General features: G+C 39.7%; 1 non-coding gene across 1 annotated transcript; it reads right to left on the reverse strand.

Moving 5' to 3' along the window:
• Window positions 1–9,970: 9,970 nt before the first annotated feature.
• On the reverse strand, window positions 9,971–10,078 carry LOC148551115 (small nucleolar RNA R71). The gene has a single exon (XR_015893534.1). It is a non-coding gene; the product is annotated as a small nucleolar RNA R71 (small nucleolar RNA).
• Between the last annotated feature and the right edge of the window lie 2,136 nt (window positions 10,079–12,214).

Here is a 12,214-nt window from a genome sequence, read left to right on the forward strand (position 1 = left end):
ATGGAAAATATGGCGAATTGCATATCATTTTGAAGCCCCGGATGTTAGCTTTCCAACGCAACTAGAACCGTCTCATTCGAATCTCTGTAGCTCAAGTTATGATCGATTTAGTACGAAGAGGTCAGGCTAGACAGCTTAGCAATTCTTTCAATTTCTTGTATTCCTTCCACTTTTGCATGCTTCCTTTCCATCCTTTAAGCCATTCCTGCCCTATAGATTCTGAAAACACTTAACACACATATCACGGCATCAAATGGTAATAAGAGAGAATTAAAATTAGTAATTTAAGGCCAAAGAAGTATGTTCTCAATCATAGCACAAAATTAGGAAGAAAAATATAAAACATGCAAATTCTATGAATAAGTGTGAGAATAGTGGATAAAATCCACTCAATTAAGCACAAGATAAACCCTAAAAATTGGATTTATCAATCTTCCCACACTTAAACATTAGCATGTCCTCATGCTAAGCTCAAGAGAAGCTATAAAGGAGTGAAGAGGAATGGTAAAACTTATGAAATACAACCTATCTATATGAATGCAACCAAATGCAAAATGCTCTTTCCTACTTCTGGCCCTCCGTCATCAAAGACTCCCTACAATTGGTCAAAAGCTGTAACAAATGCCAGATGCATTCCGACTTCCACCAAGTTGCCCCATACCAGCTCAACACCATAACGGCAGACCGACCCTTCGGGACATGGGGCATTAACCTTGTTGGCCCCTTTCCCACAGCTCCCAGGCAACTCCGGTACTTCATCATCGCCATCGACTACTAAACTAAATGGATAGAGCACCCTCAAACAAACAAACAGGTGGAATCAGCTAACAAGGTAATAGTAAAGGGCCTCAAAAAATGGCTCGACAAAGCCAAAGGACTCTTAGCTGACTAGCTGGGATCGGTCCTTTGGTTATACCGAACCACCCGCCAGACCTCTACGGGAGAAACCCCATTTCGGCTAACTTACGACCTAGAAGCCATCATCCCAGTGGCGGTCGGAGATCCTAGTCCAAGAAGAACCATCGGGGGCAACAACGAGGACGCAGAACGAGACCTCAGGAATAGCCCACCTGCAGGAACTAGCCTTAAAGCAAAGGATTAGCCTAAGGTACAACCACGGCATAATCCGATGGGAATTCAGACCCGATGACCTCGTCTTACGATGAAATGACATCGGCGCCTGATGAATCCATATTTGACGATGTATTTTGGATTGATTTGAGTGAATTTCATCACATAAACCCACTTTTATTCATTTAAATAGCATATTTTTGTGTTCTCTCCCTAAATTGAGCCTAATTGTGAAAACATCCTATTTTGTGCTTATTTTAATCACTTTTATCCCACTTTTATCCATTCGATACCTTGATGGTTTTGATGAGTGATTTCATGTATAATAGGTTGGAATGGCTTGATAAGAGAGGAAGAAAAGCATGGACTTGGGAGAAAACATGAAGAAAACAAAGGAGAAGCACACATTGGAGTGTGTGTGCACACAACCCACTGTGCGTATGCACAAGAACCACACAGCCATGTGTGCGTGCACACAACATCCTGTGCGTATGCACAGGTCCCAGCACGTGACTCACTTAATGGAAATCGCTGGAGGCGATTTCTGGGCCTCCAGAGCCCAGTTTTTGGACTTTCTGAAGCTGATTCTTCCTATATCAAAGAAGGCCTCACTCCATGTGAAAGGGAGGAGAAATTAGGGTTAGTTTAGCATTATGTAGTTTATTTTCTAGAGAGAGAGAAGCTCCCCCTTGTCTCTAAAACTAGGGTTTCTTAGTTTAAATTCTTGTAATTTCTATGTTTAATTCTTGTTTTCATCTAGTTTCTTCTACCTTTCTTTATTTTATTGTCTTAATTTCCTTATGTTATCTTGTTAATTTCTCATTTTCGTTGCTTTTTATGTTTATGCGCACTCTTGTTATTTTAATTTACATTTAATGCAATTTATGTTTTCATGTCATTTATTGCTTTATTTAGTTGCTATCTTTACTTTTCTTGCTTGGTAGTTGTAGCATTTATTATTTTTGTTGTCATTTTATCATGCTTTCTTTATATGCGCACCAAGTATTTGACAAAATGCTTGGTTGAGTTTTTGCCTAGTTTTTTCACACTCTTGGTTGGAAAATTGGGTTATTGGGTGAAATTGAGTTGTGGATGTCCATTCCGCATTGTGTGAGGATTGTTAATTGGTTTGGTTTCCCTTGACTCTAAGTGACCCACTAGTGTTGACTAGGACTTAGGGATTGGAATCAATTATGGCCTTTTGACTTATCCTCGATGTAGGGTTGACTAATTGGGATTAATTCACACACAATTACCATGTTTGTGGTCCACAACTAGGATAGGAATCCTTAATTATCCACTTCTTGCCAAGAGTCCTTTTTGTCATTTAATTTCCATTTTCATTGCTTTTACTTACTTCCATTTAATTTCATGCATCTTTATTTTATTGTCATCTACATTTCTTGCCTCTTTCAACCAAAAACCCCAAAAATCCCAGTAGCCAATAATAATGACATTTCATTGCAACTCCTAGGGAAGACGACCCGGGAGTTCAATACTCTCGGTTATAATATTTGTTTTGTATTGTGACTATCTTTAGGATTTAAAGTTTGATAGTGAGAGTTTATTGTTGGTTTGGACTATACTATTAACAAAGTGATTCCTATTTTGATCAATTCTAGATCAACGATAAATTCACACTCTATCAAATTGGCGCCGTTGCTGGGGAGCTGCAATGGTGTTATGTTGTTGGCTATTGTGCATATGTGAATAATGTGGATAGCTTATTTTTGGTTGATTGTACATATGTTGCTTGCTTTTGGTTAATGTGAATATGTGAATATGTGAATATGTTGATATTGTTAATATGTTTTTCTTGTTTGCTTTTTGTTTTTCTTGTTGGGAGCTTATAGCTTGTTGGACACTCCATCCAAGCTTGGTGCAATCAATTGGGAATTTTGGAGATTCAAGCATTGTTGGAAGCTCCAAGATGAATATAAGCACAAGTCTCCATGAGAGCTTCTCAATAAAGTCCAACTTAAGGACTCTAAATAGAAGTGCTAGGTGGGAGACACCCCACCATGGTAACATTGTTCTTACCCTTTCCTTGTTTATAATTTTGGTTTATTGCATGTTTTGCTTGTTTTGGTTAGCTTAGAACTAGTTTAATTTTGAGCTTAAATAGGTTAATTTTGGTTTGGATCATGAATTTATGGGTTTTTGAATGTTTTGGAGTTGAGCTTTTGTTGATATAAGGCTTGGGGCCTTAGAATTTGAAGAAAATTTTTTTGAAAAACAAGGCATTCGTGCGTGCCCACATACCTGTGCATGCACACAAAACGTCTATTTTTAGCTACCTATGTGCACGCACACTCATGGTATTGCCCCCTGTTTGCAGTGCAAGCACGCCTTGTGCGCGCGCATACCCCTATTTTCTGCGATCTGTGCGTGTGCACCTTCTCGTGCGTACGCACACATTCCCTTTGTCGCACTCTCTGTGTGAGCGCACAGGCTTGTGCGTCTGCACGCGAACTTACACTCCCTTTGATGGGAGCGCTAGCACAGCCTGTGCGTGTGAACCCCTGCCCTTTTGCTTCTGTGCGCACGCACACTCCTTAATTCCTCTTCTGCCCAGAGCGCTCGCATAGAGTATGTGCTCGCACACCTTCCGCTTTTCCACCTAGTGTGCGTACACACACGTACCTATGTGCACGCACGCCCCTGTTTTCTCACCACTACACTTCTCTTCTTCTGTTCTCTCTACTCCTTCTCTTCTTTTCTCTTCCACTCTCTTCTTCCTCCTTTACCCTATTTTCTACTTGTTCTTGTTAGTTTTTATTGCATCCCATTTTCATTTTAGTAATTTTATTAAGTTTGGTTTAGTTATTTGTTAATTGAATAAGTTGCAAGTGTTTGATTGGGTTGCTTCTTGCTTCAAATTGGTTTAATGAATGTGTGCAGTGAGCATTAAATCTTTGTTTGATTACCTAATTGAATTTTGAGTTTGATTCATATGTTGTTGCGACCATATGTGTTAAACTATATCCTTGTGTGGCATTTCGAGTTGTGCACTTCTACTTTAGTGAATTGAGTTGAAATTACTTGTTCATCATGATTTTCATATCAAATTCATCACATGTTTGGTACTTGTTTCTTGTTAATCTTTTGCATTTGTTTGAGTGACTTAATTTGATTCTTGTCAAGCTTACCACTTTTTGCAACAAGTACCTTTACCATGTGACTTCTTCAATATGTTTCATGATGAATAAGGAGTTTTCTATTCAATATTGGATTGGTTGTTGTTGTTGTGCTATTTTACATCAATTTGGTGCTTTCACTTGCACAACTTCAATAACCAATATCAAATGTTCAATTCACTTTTGTGGTGGCTATCTAGGTTTGTTTGTGTCTGATAAACCCATATTTCATGAGTTATTTTGTGCTTAGTTTGAGTGATTTACTCAATCCTTCACCCACTTATTCATATTAATTGCATGGTTTTACTTTTCCTTCCTTATTATGTGATGTACGTGAAAAATATGTTTCCTAAGCTTTAAAATTAATTATTTTAATTACCTTTATTTCCATTCGATACCGTGATTAGTGTGTTGAGTAGTTTCAGATTCTCTAAGACAGAATGACTTAAAGGATGGAAAAGGAAACGTACAAAAATGGAAGGAAAGTGTGAAACAAAGTTTTCAAGAAACTGGCATCCACGCGATCGCATGGACGACGCGATCGCGTGCCAGGAGCGAAGAAGTAGCGACGCAGCCGCATGACTGACGCGGCCGCGCAACTTGAGCTTAGCGCATTCGATGCGGATGCATGACCGACGGGACCGCGCCACAAGGAAAACTCCAGATGACGCGACCGCGTGACCCACGCGGACGCGTGACCCACGCGAACGCGTGACAGAGGCCACGTATCAGAATTTACAGAATACGCCTCCAGCGATTTCTGAAGCCCTTTTGGCCCAAATCTAGGTACAGAACACACAGACTAGAGGCTATAAAGTGGGGGAATGCATCCATTCAAAGGGGGGCTCACCAATTTTTACTTCCCATGATTTAGATTTAGTCTTGAGAGAGGTTCTCTCCTCTCTTTCTTAGGATTTAGGACTTCTCTTAGTTTGTAAGAGTGACTCTCGATCCAGGTTTAATGTTTCTTTGTTTAGCTTCCCTTTCACTTTTATTTATTCCAGCACTTGAGTTGATTGTTTACTTTTATAATTGAATTTATGAATTATTCCATGTTACAGATTATTATTTAAATTAACGATAATTGAGGTATTTTCAGTTTATGATTGCTCTTTTTAATTTATGTTATCATTGTTTCCGATCTGAAGATATTTTATTCCAGCAATTTACTTTTTCCCCTTTTGGTCCTGGTTAAGAAATCAGTAACTCAACAGTTATCAACCTCAGCATAATTGATAATCGTTATCTTGCTAATTAAACTGAACTTCAATAATCCCAACTTTTTCTTAGGAAATAAATAGGATTCGAAGGTCAAACTAATTAGTCCCTTGACTTTCCTTTGCTTTAGTAAGGGTTAACTAAGTGGAATTTAGATTCAACTTTCATTATTGTTGAGAGAGATAACTAAGTTGGACTTCTAATTTCTCTTACCTTGCCAAAAATTGCTTTACAGTATTTATTTATTTTAATTGCCATTTACTTTACTTGTCATTCAAATCACTTGCTTCTCACCTTCTAAACCCCGATTACAACCTTTATAGCCAATAATAAGAACATACTTCCTTGCAGTTCCTTGAAAAGACCACCCGACGTTTGAATACTCGGTTAACAATTTTTAAGGGGTTTGTTACTTGTGACAACCAAACGTTTGTACGAAGGAATTTTTGTTGGTTTAGAGACTATATCTACAACGCAACTGTTTTTATGAAATTCTTTACTGGCAAAAATCCTAACGTCAAAATGGCGCCGTTGCCGGGGAACTGCTAACGTGTGCCTTATTATTGGTTATTGTAAATATTTTTCTTTTGCTTGTTTATTTATTTTTGTTTTTTCTTTTTATCTTTATTTACTACCATGAACTCTCACCCCTCTCGCTTTGAGTTTGGTTCTAACTTTGTTGAAGGAAATAGAAGTTACAGCAGGAATATGCATCAAGGTCAGACCAATCAAGGATGGATGGAGCCAAGAGGATCTAATCAACCCTTTAGGCAACAACACCCTCCGAGATATCATGGACAAGGACCATTCTACAATGCATACCCAGCTGAAAGATATGGTGGACAACCTTGTAACTACCAACAAGCCCCACCCCGTGCATATAAACCATCCTTTCAACATAACCTCGAACCACCACACTCACAAGCTTCTCTTCACCATTCGCCACCATATGATCCTTCCTTACCCCAGTACCAATCCAATCACTCCCAATCACCACCACTTTCCTATGTATCATGTCCAAATCCGGCAACCCGAGAAGCAGAGGTTCGCCTAAAGGAAACAGTAAATAAACTTCAAACAACCATTCGACAACTGGAGCAAGCAGTAATTCAATGGGTTTCTAGGCACTCAAATACACAAGGATCAGCCACAGCCCCATGTGAACAGTCTAACGAAGAGCATAGCATGAAGGAGATACCAGAAACTCCAGTGGACAAGACAGAGAATGAATTCGTACTAGAACAAGTAGAAGAAGTTGTCATTGTTCAAGAAGAAGAGTTGGTTGAAGATCTAGGAGATGCTGAACCTCCATGGGAATCCAAAACTGAGGAGAACTCCGTCAAGGACGCTACAGTTGATGCTAAGGAGGATATTGTACAATCTCCAAGGCAAGTTGTTTATGAAGAATCAGACGGAATAACCCAGGACATAAATTCCCTTGATGATGATAGTCACAAGTCAAATTCTCTTAGTAATGAACTGGCATCCGCAAGTGAATTCTCTGAGGTCGAAGAATCTTCCCCAAGTGAATATGAAGACGATGCGGAGGTAGATTTCTCTCAACCTCCAATCTATGACTCAAGTGATGAGAAAGACATAGAAGACTTTGACCAGGACACAGATACAAGTGTAGAACCTTGCAAGGAAGTGGAGGAATTCACAGAAGAGCACAAGGGAGTAGAACTTACAGAACCACCGGAAACACCTATCCCAAGGCCATTACCACCTAATACAAGCTTCAAGTGGGTACAATCCTTAACCTATAACTTTACTTATTCACTTGAATATGGTTTGCTTGAAACAGATGGCCAACTTAGAGCTCTTTGCGGCTTTAAGAGTAAGAGGAAAATGGCTCGTACTCAGAGTTGGTGCATAAGGTTCAATAAGGTTCCACGCTTCACCTTGAAGTACACGGATTGGTATCATGCTCAATTGCATGGATCACAGAGAACGTTTGGTCACCATGGTGAGATTCTACTCTTTAAACCGCCCGGATGGAGACATGTAGATCAAGACGGAGGCGGATTTAAAAGCAAGGCTTGGGATCCTGGAGTTTATTATGACGTTTGTCACCCCGGGAGCCTAACAATCTGTTTGAAGCTGTTCAGAAGCTTTGCATGCCAAGTTTGGGATCCCGGAGGCTATTGGCATTCCAAGCACTGGTGGAGATTTTTGGACGAATTTAAACATAAGCCGCCATAGCAGGAAGCTCCTCCAATGTCCAACTTAAGCACTGGTGGAGATTTTTGGACGAATTTAAACATAACCCACCATGGTATGGTCGCTTCTTTTTCAATTTAATTCTTGTTAATTGCTTTCATTTTTATTTTCTTTTCATTTTACTTTATTGAACCTGGAATCATGCATAGCATTCATATTAATCATTACATTCTGCATTTATCTTACATATATAAAAAAAAGGGGATTGATAAACCACTATTTTATAGTTTATATTGTGTTTAATTGTGTGGTTTTGTCATGATCCTTACCCACTTATTCATCAATTTAGCATGCATTTAGATTTCCTTCCTAAATTTAGTACATGTTTGAAAATTGCTTCCTAGAGACTCTAATTGATTAATTTTAATTCTCCTTTATTCTATTCGATGCCGTGATCTGTGTGTCAAGTGTTTCAGGCTTTATAGGGCATGAATGAGATGGAGATTGGAGAGGAAGCTAGCAAAAATGGAAGGAACACAAGAATTTGAGGAGATAACCAGTGAGAAGTGACGCGGTCGCATGGCTCACGCGACCGCGCGAAGGAGTGCAAATCGCAGTGACGCGGCCGCATGGCTTGCGCGGCCGCGCGGATTGGAAAGCGCAAGCGATGCGGTAGCGTGGACAACGCGAACGCGTGGAGAGGAAAAAGCGCAAGCGACGCGTCCGCATGGATGACGCGATCACGTGACATGTGCGATCTGCATAATCTGTAGAATTTACTGGGGGCGATTTTGGACCTTATTTCAGCCCAGTTTTCGGCCCGGAATAGCAGACTAGAGTCAGAGAATATGCAGAAACAACACACACATTCATTCAGTAGTTTTAGATCTAGTTTTTCACTCTCTTAGGTTTTTTCTTTCTCTCTAGTTTTTAGAATTTTAATTTTCAATTGGCCTTAGCATTGGAACATTGAGAAGAGTTATTTCCTCATCAAGACTTCATCATTCTAGTTTGTTCTCTTAACTTGGTTTTATTCTTCCATGTTCTTTGTTATGTTCAATTTTGTCATTCAGATACTTTTATGATTAATTAATGCAAGGATTATTTCTTTTTAATTCAATTTCAATTCCAATAATCATGTCTTCTTTTAATTCCCTTTTATGTGTTATGGATTTATTATTTACAATGCGTGAGTAGTTTCATTACTTGATGGGGAATTGATTGAAAAGGAACTCTTGAGTTGGAAGGATTAAAAGAAAATTTGTAATTGGGTTAATTGTTGAATTGCTATCCTGTCACCAACGTCAATCCCTTTGAACTAAGTGGGTTGTAACTCGTGAACATTCCAATTTACCTAGTAAAGGATAACTAAACAGAGTAACCGTTAATTATAAATCAATCTTAAAAATCACTCCATCAATGATAGAGATTCTAACTAATCAATTCCCAGTCAAGGCTTTTATTCATATCATTTAATTTCCCTCAGTTTACATTCCAATTTACTTACCTCAATTTCTTCAAACCTCTTATTAATAAGATAGCACCCTTCTCTGCAACTCGTTGGGAGACAACCTGGGACTTAAAACTCCCAGTAATTTTGATTTAAACTCTTTGTGACACATTTCTAAATTGATAGGCAGATTTTCGGTGAATTAAGAACTATACTTGCAACGTATCAATTTTAATAATTTTTTAATTCATCAGCTTCTGCTTCCCATCAATTTTTGGCGCCGTTGCCGGGGAGTTACAATAGAGTGCTAATTTTATTAATTAGAATTTATTTATTTGCATTTTATTTAATTTTGCTACTATGAGCTGCATGTTTCTTCCGTCAAATGACACGTTCACTTCCTGATCCGCGCTTGCTAATATTCGATCCTGAAATTGAAAGAACAATTTCACGAATAAGGCGAGAACAGCGTAGGTTAGCCCGCTCTGAGGGCGGATCTGAAAGTGAATCTGAGAAAGAAACCAGCCCCCGTTCTACTGATTCGGTTATTTTACGTGCAGAAAACATGGCAGCTAGAAGAGTTACCATTCAGGAGGAAGGAGCTCCTGATTTTACAATGCAACCGTTTCAAGCGCATCATCCAGCGGTAGCTACGGATTTTGAAATAAAGACCGCACTGTTAAATTTGATGCCCAAGTTTTATGGCCTACCTGCTCAAGAGCCTATCAAGCACTTGAGAGATTTCCAGGCAGCCTGTTCTACTGTCAGGCGTGATGGCACTGATGAAACTTCAATTCTGCTGAAAGCTTTTCCGTTCTCTCTTGAGGGAAAAGCAAGAGAGTGGTACTACACTCAACCTATAGCAAATGTATCCAACTGGGATACACTCAGAAAGGAGTTTCTGGAGAAATTCTTTCCATCTGAAGTTACTGATAAACTGAGGAAGGATATCTCTACAATTGTTCAGGATGACAATGAGACTCTCTTTGAATACTGGGAGCGCTTCAATAATCTTCTGGAAGCATGCCCCCACCACATGATTGACATGATCGTGCTGCTCAGCTATATCACACAAGGTATGAGGCCCCAAGATAAGACCACATTGGAAAGTGCTAGCAATGGGTCTATGAAGAAGTACAAGACCACTGATGAAGCTTGGCAATTGATCAGTGATTTAGCTGAATCTACTCGGAACCACAGACAGAAGTAAGGCCGTTCAAAAGCCGTTGCAGAAGTATCTTCTGGCAGAGAGACTGCTGCTCTAACTCAAAGCATCTGTGAGATGACCAACCTGCTGAAGCAAATGCAGTTGAATCAACAAGCTCAGCAAACTCAACCGCAGCAAAACCAACAACTAGTCCCACAAAGAATTTGTGGAATTTGTGCTGATTACAGCCATTACACTGATGAATGCCCGCAGCTCCAACAAGAAGACAACATGGTGGCATCCACTCACAACTTCTATGACCGCCCCAACCAAAGGTACAATCAAAGTGGAAATAATAACCATTGATGGCAGGACAATTCAAACCAGAATTGGAGGGACAACAATAACAGGGGAGGCAGAGATAATCAGGAAAATCAGAGGTGGAATAATAACAACAACAAGCAGCAAAATCAACCTTACCGAGCACCTCACCTGAGGCAAAACCAAGAACCACCGAACAATCAACAGCAAACCTCTCAATTTACTCATTCTTCTGTATCTTCTAATGAAGATTTATTACAAGCTTTTGAGAAAAGACAACTGGCCATGGAAAGTACCATCGTGAACAGTATTAACGCCAGTCTGAATGGTCTCACCTCTACTCTGCAAGCTTTTATGACACAGCTTGGTTCAGCACAAAATTCCAGTAACCAACCTTCAAGCACCACTGGAATCCCCTCTCAACCATTACCCAATCCAAAGGGAGGCATTAATACCATCACCCTGAGGTCTGGAACTACACTGCAGGAGAGGAATCAGGAGGAACCAAGCTCATCAAAATACGCCTCAGCTGAAGAGGTGGTGGAAATCGAAGATGTTGAAGAGGAAGAGGATATACAGGACATAGCTGAAGAAGAGATAGCTCAACCACAAGAAGAAGCACCAAAAGGCACAGGCACCTCGGAACCCACTGTTCCCATTCCATTTCCACAGCTTGCAAGGAAGCCCAGGAAGCAGCTGGAACCTGATCCTAAAATGGTAGAGATATTCAAAAAGGTCGAGGTAACTATCCCCCTTTTTGATGTTATTCAGCAGGTACCTAAATATGCAAAGTTTCTAAAAGACTTATGTATCCATAAAGACAAGATTAATGAATTAGAAACTATTCCTTTAGGTAGTTCTATATCTGCTTTAATGGGAGGATTACCTGAAAAATGTAGTGATCCAGGTCCTTGCATAGTTAGTTGTACTATTGGTAGTGTAGTAATTTATGATTGCATGTGTGATTTAGGAGCATGTGTCAGTATAATGCCTTTGTCCATATATGATGTTTTGAGGCTCCCTCCCTTAAAAAGGTCGGCAGCTCGTTTTGTGTTAGTAGATAAAAGCATTATTACAGTGGCTGGAGTTGCTGAAGATGTTTTGGTGAACATTAAATGGCTCACATTTCCCACTGATTTTTATATCTTGGAGATGCCCCATAATGATTCAGATAAGCCATCATCAATCCTACTTGGAAGACCATTCCTGAAAACATCAAAATTCAAATTGGATGCTTTTTCAGGAACATACTCCTTTGAAATAGATGGCCGCATAGTGATCTTCAATCTGAATGGAGTCATTGACAACCCCCCAGAAGATCGTTCTATCTTCCAATGTGATGTCATTGACGAAAGTGTGGTTGAAGTTCAAAAAGAAGAGTTTGAAGAGAGGCACACTGGACAAGGTCCAAGTGTGGGGACCCTCTTAACTGACAATGAGAACACTTTGCCATTTTCACAAGCCCCAGATAATCCAGAGCCTGCCCATGATCAAAAGTTAGAATTGAAACCTCTCCCTCCACATCTCAAATATGCTTATCTCAAGGATGAGCAGAAGCTTCCGGTTATTATTGCAAGAGAACTGACTTCTCAACAAGAAGAGCAGTTACTTGATGTGCTAAGGAAGCATAAGAAGGCAATTGGGTGGAGTTTGGCAGACATAGTGGGAATCAACCCTCAAGTATGCGAGCACAGAATATTTTTGGAAGAG

Source organism: Arachis ipaensis, chromosome B7 (genome assembly GCF_059453495.1).
Source record: "Arachis ipaensis isolate K30076 ecotype BB chromosome B7, ASM5945349v1, whole genome shotgun sequence".
Taxonomy (NCBI): Eukaryota; Viridiplantae; Streptophyta; class Magnoliopsida; order Fabales; family Fabaceae; genus Arachis; species Arachis ipaensis.